Genomic DNA, 16,338 nt, shown 5'->3' with positions numbered 1-16,338 from the left:
GTAAGCTACAGTTGCACCTCAGGTTTGTGCAGCTGACAAAATTTTTTTTGGATAGTTAATGGGATCCCTTAATTCACAAGATAATTTTGTCACTCCTGAAAAAATTACTTGCAACTAATGAGAGTTTATGATGCATTCTGCATTTGCTAAAATTATTTTTAAATAAATTTTTAAGTACAGTTATAAAGCACAAGTACATGCAAGTAGTGGTAAGTGACATTACTTACTGTTATGTTATTAAATGTTATGTTATCATATTATGTTATGTCATTAAATGGGCAAACTTACTGTTATTTTCATTAATAAAAAATATTATTTCTTGAGAACTTTCTGAAGGCAGTCAGTCTTAATCAATGTCAAAAATTTCAATTATGTCTTCACCATCAGCTTCATTGGTTTCTAATGTTATGTTTTAGGACTCTTTTGACATTCTTTAAAGTAGCCGGTATGTGACAAGTTCCAATAAAATTCTTGATCGTCAGTGAAATGTAACCTGGAAGTGTGTATAGATCATATTGCTCATTGAACTTAATCCGTTGTTTAGTTCTTTTATATTTAAATAAATATTATTAAGAATTAATTTAAATTGACTGTCATTTAGCATTCTCATGTTAATAGCATTGAATAAATAGATTTCATTGTCCATGCTGAAATTTTCAGTTAGCATCAATTTATCATAGTTGAAAAGAAGTATCTTTCTGGCAGTATAGCCAGATACCTGAACCAGTTTCTTGAAACATTTATTTATTTTACCAAGAGTAATGAAATCCTCATTCATTTAAAATAATTTTAGCAGTAATATTTATCCAGCGTTATGAGTGTAGATATCTGACGTCTTTGTAATTTTTTTTTAATATGAAATTTTGGTCACATTCATTGAAACTTTGACCACACGTAAAAAAAATTGTGTTTATGGTCTCAATTTGAGTTTTCTGTACAGCACACAATCAGAATTTTTTGCAGTCAATTTACTCTTCAACTGCCATAGATATTGCTGAAAGCTGTTATATGTTTCATTGTGACAAATAAAGTTTCAAAAATTTATAGAAGACTTAAGTTAATTCTTCACAACTTCTGCCACTATCACCCTTATTTCTCATGTAGCTTTTTCTGTGTATTAAGTTGTAAATACACAGATCACATGCCACCATGTGGAAAAGGGTTTCCTGAAAATCAAAACAAATGACATGGATAGATGCTGTTTCACTTGCTCAATTACTGTTTTATTTGCATTTACAGTTATTTTCAGACTCTTTATGATGTATTTCAAGCTACTGATTTCCTTCTTGACAGTCTTGTGTTTTTTTCCATATCAAAGTTTAATTTTTAATTTATCACAAGATTTCTATACGTGAAAGTTTAAATTAAAATATGTATTAAAAATGTATCAAGACTTTTGACAGGAGAAACTTTGTTTTCTTTATAAAATTGTGTGTAAAAATTTTATAGTTAGGTTAGGTTTAGGCTTGGATCTAAATATTTACAATATGAAGTTTTTGCTGTAGGGACTGCAACATCCAGGAAATTATCCTCTTTGTATGTTCCTTTACAATAGCAAGTTATTTTTCAGGGATCTGTTTTGAAGTTCTTGATCTCATGATTCCTTTAAAGTTGTATCTGTTCTGACTATTTAAAATTTGTTTTCTGTATTTCATTTAAAGTGTGGATAAAAAACTTTTTAACACATCCTAATGCCTACAAGATAGAATTGACACCTTACTATCCACAGATAATCTTTAGCTCTGCAAGGTTTATTGTGGAATTGATAAATGATGACTGAAGGTTCTGGTCGCCCAAATCATAAAACTAAAAATTCTTATCTTTGATGCTCAGGTACAAGTATGTTTTCACTGTATATATCTATGTGCTGTTTGAGTTGTAAAGCGTGGTGGATATTGGCTTTCCTGTTATAAGTTTTACCTGTATTTTGCGGTTGTTTCCTTACATTCTTTGCTCACTTCCCTAATTTGTAACCATTTTTTTTTTAGTGGTTGGTCTGTATTTTCATTTGTCATGGTTTGCTCAACTAGTTCTTAATTAAATTTGAACTGGTTCCTCAGGTTTAACTTGGATTGCCTCTTTATCTGAAAACTCCCAAGTGGCTTGAATTACGTACTATATTGATTATAATAATAACAATGATTTTTTTTGTCTAAATAAAATTCTGTAAATGCTTTTAAAAATGTTTCATTTAAAACCAAAAATGTAAATTCATTTAAATGTTTCATCCATTCATTCATCATCTTGTTCTCTGATTATTTTCTTTTATTTAGACATTGTTAGATATTTAGAGAGGAGTCTGAATATGCATCAGCAGAGAAACTAAAGAAGTTCTCACCAGAATCAGATTCATTTTCAATCTCATTACTAGGTTAGACATCATTTGAATGAGAACAAAATCAATATTAATAAAATCAGGTTACTTTATTATTTATTTACAATTGAACATTGAAATCAGTTATGACAAGATTTTAACAATGAAAACTGTGATCAATGAAAATTTCCACTTAACAGCAAAGTCCATTTGTTTTAGTGATTCTAACTTGTAACCTTCCTTATATTCATTCTTCTGAAAAAAATTTTTACTTTACCTATTATTTCCATCTGTGATTTTTAATGTATTATTTGTAACTTTCATCATAAAGCTGTCCCATCATTCTCAGCCTGCAAGCAACATTGAGAAAAAGTTCTAAAAATTGCTTGAAATTTAGACACAGATGAAGGATTAAGCAATACTGGAGGATTGTTGTATTATCAAAGAAAGAATAATAAAGATTATTTTAGGAATAATAATGCTATGATAAAAATTAAATATGTTTACCACTTGGAAATAGGTTATGTTCAGTTTCATTAACATAAACTGGTTTATAAGCAGTTTGTTAAACCTTCATTTAAAAAAATAAAACTGCACTTTTAATTATTTATTACTTACGTATATTATTTATTGCTGTTGAATATGATAATAGTTGTATAATCTACCATGGTTTGAACACTAGGTACACATAATACTGTGCTATATCAAACTAGTAACAAAATTAGAGAACATTGAGATGATCAGTAACTCAGTTTTCTGAAATATGTTTCTTGTTCTCCTTTATTTTAAGTGTTTCATTGTGCATGGATTTTAATTTAATTTTATGCAGGCTTATAAAAAAAAGTACAGTTCTGATCATAATTCAAAAATTGTATTTTTTCAAGAAAATGAGTCTTTATATTTATAAAGGTAATTAAGTGTAAATACATTTCAGTGTAAAAACTTTCTGCATTTCGTACAACTTTACCCATATTGTTTGATCATCCAAGATTAAATGTTAACCAGTTTTTCACTTTTGGAAAACAACAATCAGATCATTGCAAACTTCAAGAAGACTTGCCATCGTAAATTGGAATTTTGAGGATATAAACAAAACAATTTTACTCAAACTGCTGATCAAAAGTCATTACAGAGTTACTAATTTACTGTTCTGGAAGTATTATAACCCTCTTACAAACTGTTTTTGCTTCCACAGCTATTTGTCTTAATTTCATTTAATTTGATTATGTAAATAAATTATTTTCTCATGAATATTTAACATGTAGCTAATTGAGTGTGTAACATTGCTCTCAACATAAGTGAGTTTTAGTTAAATTGGAATCGCACATAAATTAATTTACTGTTAATTTTCATATTTTAATGTTTATATGTATTTCAAAATATTTTAAACCTGTTTTAAAAATTTTCAAATTCAATTATAAACTTTGTAGTCAAGACTTTCTCGTTTTCTATCAAAAACAGATACTCATCAACAGTATAGGAGTTAATAATTAAGATAGTCCTTAAAATATATTTGTATTACCACACGAGTAGATTGGGTAATTTGTTATAGAAAAAAGAGCATGATTTATTATAACTTGAACATTTCTCAAAAAAAGCTCTAAAATATACAGAATATGAGGTCTGTTCAAAAAAATGTAGACTAACATCATGAAACAAAATGTACTTTATTTAGAAGTTACTTGTCTGGTTCCCCTTCAAAGTACTCTCCTCCCCGACGCACGCACTTATCCCAACGGTTTCCACTTTTGGAAACAGTCCTGGAACGCTTCTTTTGTGATGTTCTTCAGTTCCTTTGTCGCATTTGTTACAATCTCGGGAATCATCTCAAATCTTATTCTTTTCAAAGGTCTTTTGAGTTTGGGGAACAGGAAGTCGTCACAAGGTGCAAGATCAGGTGAGTTGGGTGGGTGGGGAAGAACAGTGATCGAGTGTTTGGCCAAAAACTCACAAGTTCTCAGGGCTGAATGGGCTGGATTGTTGTCATGATGAAAAAACCAGTCACCACTCTTCCACATTTCTGGCCTTTTCTACCGGATAGCATCCTGCAAACATTTGAGAACTTCAATGTAGTAAGTCTGGTTCACTGTGGAGCCTTGGGGGTGGTACTCGTGATGGACTACGCCCTGAGCATCAAAAAACTGTCAACATGACCTTCACATTGGAATGAACTTGGCAAGCTTTTTTTTGGTGGTCCAGGAGATGTTTCACCCACCCTCTGGGACGATTAAACCTTTGTTTCAATCACCCAAGTTTCATAACCTGTTATTATCCTCGACAAGAACTTTTCATCTTCTGAACATTCAAGCAATTCTTGACAAGCCTGGACGCAATGGTCTTTTTGGTTATCTGTCATCAGGTGTGGAAAAATTTCACAGCAACGTGGTGCATCTTCAATTTTTTGGTCAAAATCTCGTAACATGATCCAACCAATATCCCACACTGTTCAGCAAGCTCTCTGATGGTCAGATGTCAATTTGCCCTACCAGGGTGTTGATTTTGTCTGCGTGTGAGTCATCAGTTGACGTGGAAGGATGTCCAGCACCTTTATCGTCTTCCATCGACTGACAACTATCTTTAAAATGTCCATGCCACTTAAAACATGTCACACACTTCATAGCAATGTTGCCGTAAGCTGTCTTGAGCATATCAAAGGTTTCACTCATTCTAAAATCCGTCAAAACGAAAAAAACACTTCACAAACAACCCTGTAGCTAAGCAACCAATAATGATATTTGCAATAAAAAAACTGCGTTGTAATCAGCTGATTTGTATGAACATGGCGATGCCAAGCGGATTTGACTGGAACTAACTGGACCCAAGCAATTCAAACAGTCTACATATTTCTTGAACAGACCTCGTACATCAGCTGATTGACTGCCACTATGGATACCATAATGTTGAAACTCACCAGTTGTAAAAGTATTAGAATTTTTATAAAAAATTGTTTAAAAAATATATATGCAAACCAAAGAAGTGTACGGTACTCAAATGGATATCCTCTTATAAGGTAAATAATTCAACAATTGTTTTAATTATTTCTTTTAAATTCTGAAAATAGAGGTAACTTATCTATAAAATTTGTTCAAAACATAGCTCTATACAACAGAATACAGTAACATACTTAAACTGACGTATCAGCACACTCTGAAAGTAATAAAAAAAATACATGAAAACATTTTTTTAACTTTGTTAGAATATTTTTTGTGATCTCACTATGAAAATGTGAGATTGAAAAATGACTCGGGTTTGAAAAATCATTAAATTAGTTTCATTAGTATTTAAAAACAAGTGTTAGTTGAAATCCAGGCTGTCATTGAAGAAATTTTAGTTGCATTATTGAAATAAAACTTCATTTCAAATGAAAAAGACCCAAAAATAAATATCAGCAAAACTCCATGAGTTTACTAAAAATGCTTAGTAGTAACATAGTCTCAGTTCATCAGGATTGTCTGTTATATGCATATAAATAACACCCTAAACACACACTCATATTTGAAAAACGTTTATAAATGAACAGGTGAATTTTGAAAAAATGGACTGTAATAATTTATACACATGTATCAATTTTAATTTCATTGGTCATGACAAATACTAATTTAATATACAATGAATGTAATGCAGTACTTGAAATAGTATTTAAATAACTGATGATGAATCGGTGGGTACAAAAAATACTTATAAACTGGTAAGTTTATATTCAGCTAACTATTAATTTTATTTATCTTTTACTGGTTTTTGTTAATTATTAATTGTAACACATTGGACAACATGTTTTATTACTTTACCGTCTAGCACTATAGCTTTAGAAGAGAAAGTATTGTAATCGATCCAATTTGGGAATATGCAGTTTTCACCGCAGCTTTACATTTGGGCACCTAAGGAACCCAAAAAATTGTATGTAAGTTTTCCGTATCTGTGTGTGTGTTTGGTGTCGCACCCTACATCACTTTATATCCAGAACTACTCGACCGATTTTGCCCAAACTTTGACAGATTACTTCTATATATGGAGCATTAATGCCATTAAATTTTCAACTTCAAAGGTAAGTATGCTGGTAGAGAGTGGTGAGCAGTTCCTTTCTAATAGACTGAATCAAATGATTTGCACTTACATAGCTTGTATTAAAATGCAACAAAATCATCAAACATTTGATGCAGTGTTTTCTAACCAACATCTGATTCAATACCAAGAACAGCTTATATCTACTGCTCCACTAAGCATCAGAGCTCACCGCCTTTTCTCAGTTTTAAATATACAGTTTCCTCCAGTCCTGAATGTTGTTCCATGTTATTACCCCCCTTGGCAGTTTTCTCTCGTTAATTAACTGCTTTGATCTTTGCCAATATAACAAAAAGAATACAAATCTGGTTATTTTACAAAATGAATTTTATAATATTAGAAATAGCATGAATCCTGATGTTACAGTTTATATGGATTGATCTAGAAACTTTAATTCGGTTGGTTGTGGTTGGCAACAGTACATGTTTGGCCTTCCCAGTATTTTCACCGCAGAACTGTATGCCATTAATAAGGCCTTAGGTTCTTGTTTGCTCAGATTCCATGGGTGTCTTACAGGCAATTAGTGATATATATTCCAGTTGTTTGTGAGATTCAGTGTGTTATTTCGCAAATGACTAGTCGCAATACAACAGTGAGCTTTTGCTGGGTGCTAAGCCGTGTAAGAATTTCAGGCAATAAGCACACAGACAGTGCGGCAAAAGAGGCTTGTTTTCAGCCTCCTTTTACCAGTTGCGTTGCTACTAACAATCTCGTTTGTTTCCTGAAGAGGTTACTCCATGATGTGTGGCAAAGTGAGTGGGATGCTACCATGAACAACAGACTTCACCCATTTAAAAACAATGATTCACCGTGGAACTCCTCATGAAGAAATAAATGTTGAGAGATCATTATCTGCTGCTTGTGAATAGGGCACACAAGGCTCACTTATGGATATCTGAATCAAACAGACGTACCAATTTGTGTTTGCTGCGACTGCCAACTGACAGTGCACCACATCCTTGTGGATTGTATCTGTTATGTGGCATTGCGTTGCAAGTTTAAACCGGGAGCTAATGTGTAAACAATTCTTGGGAATTATGAAGTGTTGTTATCTTATGTTTTACAATTTCTAGAGCCGTTTGTATATATTAAGATATATAAATTACTGTATTGTGTTCCAAATATTCATGCCATTTGCTGTAATGTAGATTGCGATTGTTTTTTTTTTTTGAGATGTATCATTATGTTATTTCACTTTTAAGTGTCAGGGTTTTGGTTTTTAATTAATTTTTAACTGTCCAGTTTTTGTAAACAAATATCGTACCCAGGCGATAAGTGTTTTTCACCCTGGAAAAAAAAAAGGGTTGAGTTTGTAGAGCAATGTCTCCTGCAGTATTTTGAGATTTCCCTTAATTATGAAATTATTTTTCTTAGGTGCATTTGTAAACAAGAAATAATATTTACAAAAAAATTTTTTTACAAAATTGCACCCCCACCCCAAAAAATGCTCTAAATAAACTGGTGGATTTACTGTGTCATTATTACCCCCTCTTATCACAAGGAGCACTAGTGTAGCTCTGACGTACACCTGCTGTAGTCATCTACCATCTTGTGACATCACAGGTGACCAGTAGAATCAAATAAATGAATAATATTTAATGTGGCCACTAGTACCACCACACCCGCGCAAATGAAATACAGTATGCGCACATGTTTTAGTTAGAAATATTGAATTAAATAAACAAAAAATATTATATTTTAAATTAAGTTTTGCAAGTCGTGCATCAGAAAAAAGTGGTGTGGTGAGGAAGTCCTACTACTGTGTTGTCAACTTTCTTTTTAGTTACAATTTTGTATAAAGCCTTTGAAATAAATAGAAAATTTTAGTTCTAAATTTCTCTTCCAGGTATCTTGCTTAAAGTTATGAATTGATTGTGTTTTTATCTTTCTAGCATCATAACTAAAGGAAAGTTTAATAAAAAAAATGGGGTATCGGTTTTCAGGGACTGCAAAAAACAAAAGAAGTTGGAGGCATAGGTACGTGCTTTGTGTGCTTGATGCTTAATAACTTTTGATTGGATAAACTGATTTTGTACAGAAATTCATGCATATAGGGCTATTTGGCAAACGTTTGCGGTCAATAGCTCCAATGGGAGTCAATTTTCTTAAACTTTTGTAAACATAACCCCTATTTATATTAATCTCAGTACATGCTTATCCTACTTTTTTTTTTAAATTTGCCCCAAAATTTTTATTTATTACATTTTTTAGTGTCTTCCTATTCATAGTAGCAGTCCAAACAAAAAAAAAAAAAAAAAAAAATATTTTGGGGGTGGGGGAGCCAATCAAAGTTAAAAAATGCCAATTATTTTTAATTTTTCAAAATTTTTTGGGTTAATATTAATAAATGTTTAAATAATTACCTTTAGTTATAATAATATAACAATCAAATTTCATCATAATTTACCCCTCAATCACCCAAAAATCTAGGTAAGTTATTATTGGTTGTTAATTTTTTAGTGGATTGTTTTTTAGTCCATTTAACATAGTAAATTCAGAAAAATCCAAAAAATTATTTGGAAGATGATTATGGAGATAGGGAAGCATAAAAAATACACATTTTTTTTAATTTTCTGTGTTTATTTAAACATATAATAGTCATTTTACAATAAAACTACATCATAAATTATTCTTATCTCAAAAAAAAGAAATTTTTTATGTATAATTATTTTTTTACTATATAAAAATAAATAACTAATGCCAGGAAAATATTACAACTTTATATTCAATTTCTTTCTTTTTATTTAATTTTTTTGTTCCCCAATCATGATGATATTTTGTTCTGTCTTGTCTGAATTTTTGAAATGACCTCAAAGTGGTAATCAAAAGGAAGTAGCTAGGACCACCCATAGGAAAATTATCCCATAATTCTTTGAAACTGCTATTCATTAAATGAGATTGATTGTATTAGAAGAATGTAATTCTGATTTTGTTCATGACGACCATCTATAAATACGTTTTCTAACATTTTTAAAACATGTAAATGATCTAAAACTGATATCACCTATAGTTGCCCCAGCGAATCTACGAGCTTGTGACATCACGTGCTGACACCTCATTATATTATTGTTTTTCCAAAACATTATTTTTGCGCATAATTATTATTTTTATTTCATTTTTCGACTTGCAAACAATACGGGTACCCAAAAAATACATTTATGTTGTGTTCAATTGTTTCCACTTGAGTTGATTACATGTATTAAAATCCTTAATGACTAATGCTCTGATTGGTTTTACGTATAAAAATTTGTACAAGCAGTTAGAAATTATGTCTCGTCACGATTATATTTAGATCCGTCATTTGTAGTACACAATGTGTATAGATATTGTGTATGATGTATAGATATGTGTATTGATATTATTATTATTTGTAGTTTCTCATTGTTTTTCGCAAATTTTTTGTAATATATAATTTTTTGTTTTATTTTTGTTCGTGTGTTATTAGTGCAGTTTGTTATGACAGAATTGAAATCTGTAGTTAAGAATGCTTAGGAGTCAAAGACATGAAATTATCAATAATGTTCATGACTTTATGAAAAGCTCTAAAAGTAGGTAAATTAACTGACAATCAACATATAACTGGCATTCAAAAATGCAAATAAAGACCTGTTGCTGCTTGTGGGATATCAAGAACACAGGTTCAATAACCCATAGGAGAAAAAAGATATGATTCTTGAATCAACATAGTGTTCTTTCAGCATGCCGAAAAAGTATAAACGACATTCGAAACCTGTCAGTGGAATGGACAGTTTTGATTTAGGTGTAGTTAAACAGTTAATGAATTTAATTCAAAGAAGAATGAATTGCCTACTTTGAAAAAAAAATAAGGCCAGAACTTTAATCAACTTTAGCTGTTATTTTGAAGAAAGAAAGGCCAAAAAATATTTTTTTTTATATTTAAAGATTTTTTTTAGTAATAGACTATTTTTTAACTTGCAAACAGGTAAAAATGAACATTTTCATCAGTTTTTCCATGAACTGTAGCGTTCTTATCTTACATCATACAGAGGGTCAAAAAAGCTTTTTAGAAAGAGTGTTTGGTCGAGTAAAGGACGTTTTTGAAAGAGTAAGAGGGCTTTTCGGTAAGATTAGGCTTTTTGGAACTTCATTTTAATGTACTCAAAATTCATTTTGTTACATAACCTAATCTTGTAATGTTTACTGAAGTTACGTTAACAAATTGTTATTTTTCAAATTTTGGGCGCAAAATAAATACTAAAGGGCTTAGGGTAACAGGCTTGTTGTTTACCTTTTAACTCTTATGTACTAGTAGTACTTATGAAAAAAAACTGGACTGTTACTGAGTGTCCATTAAAAAAAATTGTAAAATTTTGAAAATGTCTCATTTTTGGGGCCGAAAAACAAAAAGTGAGACAGGTGGTAAAATCTGAAATTTTTACAGCAATAAGTACTTTTTATGTAATTTAAAACTATATAAAATTTATTTTGTTACTCAAAGGGGTTGACAAGTAATGAAGCCATCAAAACGGCTAAAAACATTGTTCCTTCTAGCCGTGAACAATGTACCCAAAAGATTCACAGCATGTATTTTTTTCAGATAATAATGTAGGCCTAATATACAAAATATTTCTCATGTTTAAACATGAAATTTTATAGACATGCATGGACATGAATGTTTGTTTAATCCTGAATTTAAACATTGTAGAAGGCTTGGTTACTGTTTTGATTTCAATGTGATATGTTGTATTGTTGCTAGTGAGGTTAGGTAATGTACACTAAGTAATTTTATTTTATTTTTTAGTAGGTTTTTATTACCAGTGAACTTCTCTTTTATGCGATATCTTTTATTTTTAATTTTATTAATAAGAGAAATTTTTATTTTAGCTGTAGAGAAACTGGGACAAACTAAGACAAAGTGAGTTGCAATTGATAGTTTTATCATTTATTCTAACTGTATTGTTACTGTAAGAACTCTTGCATTTTATAAAAATGGATTATGGAGTGTTCAATTGGCACTCACATTGAAACAGTATGTCACAAATTGAATTACAATAAATCTTCAGTATAGCATGATTTTAGAGTTTACTGAACAGCAAATAACATTGATATCTTTAATAAGTGGGTACTGAAACAAAAAATATCTGTACTTTTCATAAAACCGAATATTTAGATAAATATTTTCATATTAATGGGAAAAGTTGCTCTGACTCATTTAGCTGTCACACTAAACCGGTTAAAAAATCTCTTTGAGAAATATCTTTGATAATTTCAACAACCAATCCAAATTTTAAATTAATTCCAGGCAGAGCATTGTGTACAAAATGCAAATACCACAAGATGATACAGAAAACGAACCAGAAGGTCAAGATATATTTCAGCCTCAATGTTTTATAGTCAAGTCAGTGAATACAGCTTGTTCAGCACTTGGCATTTCCCCCGTTAAGATTCAAAAATTATCAAGCAGCGCAAAGGAACCAATTTAACAAAAATAAAGTTACAAAAATAGCCAAATAAGTTACCAGTAAATTAAACGATTCCTTTGATTTAAATATTTCTACAGAAGAAACTAGTTCAGTACCACAAAATTAGACTGATAGAATATGAAGAATTAATCATTAAAATAAAGGATAAAATGTAAATAGTTACATCAACCCAGGAAAAAATTTATATTTTAAGTTAATTACCAAGCAGTTGGAGCGTTCAAAAAATTCAAAATGAATTTAGTGTTAGTCAGTACTTAGTTAAAAGTGGAAATTTGTCACAAATCGGCAAAAAGAAACCCAGTCACGTAATTGATGAAAATGTTATTAAATGTGTCCAAGAATTTTACCAGAATGATGAGCACAGCCGAATGATGCCAGGCAAGTAGGATTGTGTCTCTGTAAGACAAGCTGACGGGAAGAAAATTAATATTCAAAAAAGGCTTAACTTAAAAGAATTGTACACAGCAAAGAAAAACATAATTTAAAAATTGATTTTTCAAAATTTGCTGATTTAAGATCTAAATTTTGTGTTCTGGCTGGTGGGTCAGATACTCACTCTGTGTGTGTGTGTGTGTGTGTGTATGTCAGCCACCAAAATGTAAAATGTAAAAATGAAATTTGATTATAAAATTCTCCTTTCAACCATGGTATGTGATATTGAAAATGAAACATATGCTGTCACAGTGTGAAAAATGTCCAGGCACTAATGAAGTGGTCAGATTACTGCAAGAGAGTTGGGATGATTTTGATACAGAAATTATCTTCAAACAGTGGGTTTCTGTTGACCGTTGTTAACTAACTTCTCAAATTCTTCATTTCAAGAGCACTTATATAAACTTACTGAAAATTTAAATAATCTAAAAAGGCATCATTTTGTTGCAAAGAAACAAGCTAATTTCCTCAACATTAAAAAGGAAAAAGAGGGTGAATATATTGTCATGGAAGACTTCTCTCAAAATTTTCCTTTTGTGATACAAGATGAAGTGCAGTCATACCACTGGTCAAAAACTTATGCTCCAGTATACACATTTCTCAAATATTTTTAAAAATAAGGAAAATTACTAAGCCAAAGCTATTGTGTGAATAGGAGTACTTAAAGCACAATACTACATCGTTCTTCTGCTTCTAAAATATTTAAAACTTGCTTTCACAACAGTCATTTATAACTCGCTTAATCACAACAGTCCCAGAAACAAGAACCTTTCAAAGTTATACTCCACAAGTCAGAAATGTATTCTGTAAGTCTGGGCGACCTCTGAATCAGAAACATTTACGTTAGTATCAGTACAAGGACACTAGTGTTTCTGATTCCTTTATTGGTTATCTGTTACATATAAGATGGCAAGTAGTGATTAGGTGAAGTCATTGAAGTCAAAATACATGAAAATGAAGAGGAATATCAAATACACTTTTTCCATCCGCAGGGTTCTGGTACTTCATTCAAGAAATCATTGAGGGATAAACAAACATGGGTTCAATTGGAAAATATTTTAAAGATTCTCATGCCTTCAGAGCTTTTTCTATCAACTACTGGAAGAGGTCACAACATTACACCAAAGATGAATGAGGACTTATCAGTTCTACTCAATAAAAAAATGGAAGGGAACATTAAGTTATGTTAGTTAAGTTTGTTATGAAAAAGTGCATTATTTATTCATAAATTCCATTAGCAGGAGTAAAATAAGGTAAAACTAAATTGAACAACTTGTTAATTTGATTTGTTTATCACTTTGTAATTATTATTTATCATTCTGTAATTGACTACTTATAACATTTTGTAATCTAGTATATATTAATTATCAATTTATTCATTCTTATGAGTTTAGTTGTAATTTTTATAATCTGAAAAAATACAAACATCAGTATTTTTGGATATTTTGTTTACAATTAGAAGGTACAGTGTTTTTAGCAGTTTTGTTGGCTTCATTACTTGTCAACCCCTTTGAGTAACAAAATAAATTTTGTATGGTTTTAAATTACATAACATTTACTTACTACTGTAGCAATTTCAGATTTTTGCCACCTGTCCCACATGTGGTTTTTGGGCCCCAAAAAGTAGACATTTTCAAAATCTTATGATTTGGCGTACATTTTTTTAATGAAGGTCACTCGGTAACTGTCCAATTTTTTTTATAAGTACTACTAGTACCTGAGAGTTAAAAAGTAAAAAACAGGCATGTTACCTTAAATCCTTTATTATTTATTTTGGGCCCAAAATTTGAAAAAAACAATTTGTAAATGTAACTTCAGTAAATAAAATGAATTTTGGGTGCACTAAGATGAAATTCCATATTTACTTTTTATAAAAGCCTTTATTGACCCTGTGTATGATGTAAAATAAGAATGCCACAGCTCATGGAAAAATGATGAAAATAGTTGTTTTTACCTGTTGGTGAGTTAGAAAATAGTCAAATACTCAAAAAATATTTTTTTTTAAACATAAATAAATTTTTTGGACACAAGGTGGGTAGTTATCATATACCAAATATCATAAAAATAAAAAATTGTGTGATGCACTGATCATTTGTTGAATTAAAATGGAATAACCCCATATATTTTTTATTGGTTTAAGGGTGTAATTTCATAATGCAAGGGAAAATTTCTGGAATTTAGTAAATATCTCCAAAAATTATTTTATATGTGCAGTGGATATTAAGGCAGAAACATGGGTCCAATATTTATGCAGCTTGCTGTCAGCTGATCACTGTGCAATCCATTTACGAGTATCTTGTGTATACCATTTCAATTCATCAGTAATATATATAGAGCTGTCAACGATAGTGAATAAAGCTAAGGGTAATGAAGTGTACGAGTACATGTGGAATTTTATAAAATGGTGCCCAGAGAATGTTTTAGACTTTTGTTAAATTTTTATAATAATGTTTTTCAGACACAACAGGTGCCATTTGGTTTTTTAGAAACTATAATTTACCCAATACATAAAAAGGGCAATATATTTAATATACCAAATTATCAGGGCATCTGTTTAACTAATACTACTGTTGAAGTATTAAAATATTGGAAAAAAAAATTTTCTGGTGTTATTAGGTATGTTGCAGGAATGGGTGAGTAAAAATAACATAACTAATGAGTTCCATGCTGGATTTAGGGAGGATAGTCTACAGTCAATGACATTTTTAATTTGTAAAACATCATAAAATTAAAACTACAAAGGAGTAGTCAAAAAGTATATTGTTTATTTGTAGATAACTGCTTTAGATGCAGTTGATTGAAACATTTTATAAATTAATTGTACATAAGATGGATTTATTCATTAAATTTCTAAACTTATTTTGTGAATTACATATACATACTCAGTTGTGTGTATGATGTATTCACAACTTAATGGAAAGTTTTGATACTTTCTTGTAGGCTGAAATAAATAAACAGAAATTAGTTACTTACAGGTAGGATTTCGGGCAGGAAGAGAATATAGGGATGTTGTATTTACTTTTATCATCAGCAGTTAAGCTATGATTAAAACAAAAAAGAGTGATTGCTATTTTTATTGATTTTTGAAATTAAAGGATTTGATGTAGAGTGAAATAAAATTTGACAGTCCTGGAGGAGAAGTATTGAACCCTCTACTATTTGCACTTTTTATAGGAGATATTTTGAATGAAATAGTGCTAGAAATATTGGTGCAGATTCATTCAAAGTTCTAATGCCCTTGCTTTATGTAGATGATTTGATACTATTGGCTTGGTCCTGTACAAATGCACAACATAGGTTACAATTATATTGAGAAGGTACTACGATGATCAGTTTATTAGAAATTAATCTTTCTAAGATAGTAGCAGTTGTCCCATTTCATAAAGGAAAGATTGTTTTGCTCCTAGATTTTTATTACAATAGAAGCAGATTTTATTGTTCTAAAATTATTTCAGTGTTGTAACTTATCAGCAAAGTTTAGGAAAGTAGCATACTTTGGTTTGCCAGCTGTCATGGCAATACCTGTAATGAGAAAGATAATAAGTTTGGCAGGGTATGTGCCATTTTTTGATGCTCTAATAATCAGTATCTGTCTATACCGCTGTGAAGATTGGATATCAAATTATATGTAGAGAGAATAGAAACTTCATTTATTTTTCTTTACCAAGCTGGAAGAGCACGTACATCAACATTTTTTCAAAGGAATGGTGTCCACCATAAATATTTTTGAGAATGTTTTAGTGCAGATAAGTGAAAAACGATTACTAAATATGAAAGACAAATCAAAATATGAAGGACTTATTCTTAAATACCATTAAAGTCTTAAAAAGACAGTTGCTAAAGTTGCAAAAGAATTAATTATTTTTTAAATTATATTACCAATGAGTTAATTTTTTATTTTCTATAAATGTTTTATTGACTTGTAAAATTGTGTAATTTAGTAAAAGAACAGTGAATTTTATTTAATCCTTTATTTAAGCTAAATACAAACTGATATTTTATATGCATTTCAGTAAAGTAAGAACTGGAGATACTTGGGTTAAAACGATTTATGTAATTTTGGTGATAGTTATATTGAACTAGACA

Source organism: Lycorma delicatula, chromosome 1 (genome assembly GCF_047948215.1).
Source record: "Lycorma delicatula isolate Av1 chromosome 1, ASM4794821v1, whole genome shotgun sequence".
Taxonomy (NCBI): domain Eukaryota; kingdom Metazoa; phylum Arthropoda; class Insecta; order Hemiptera; family Fulgoridae; genus Lycorma; species Lycorma delicatula.
The sequence above is the reverse complement of the archived record's forward strand: the minus strand, read 5'-3'. Positions refer to the sequence as shown.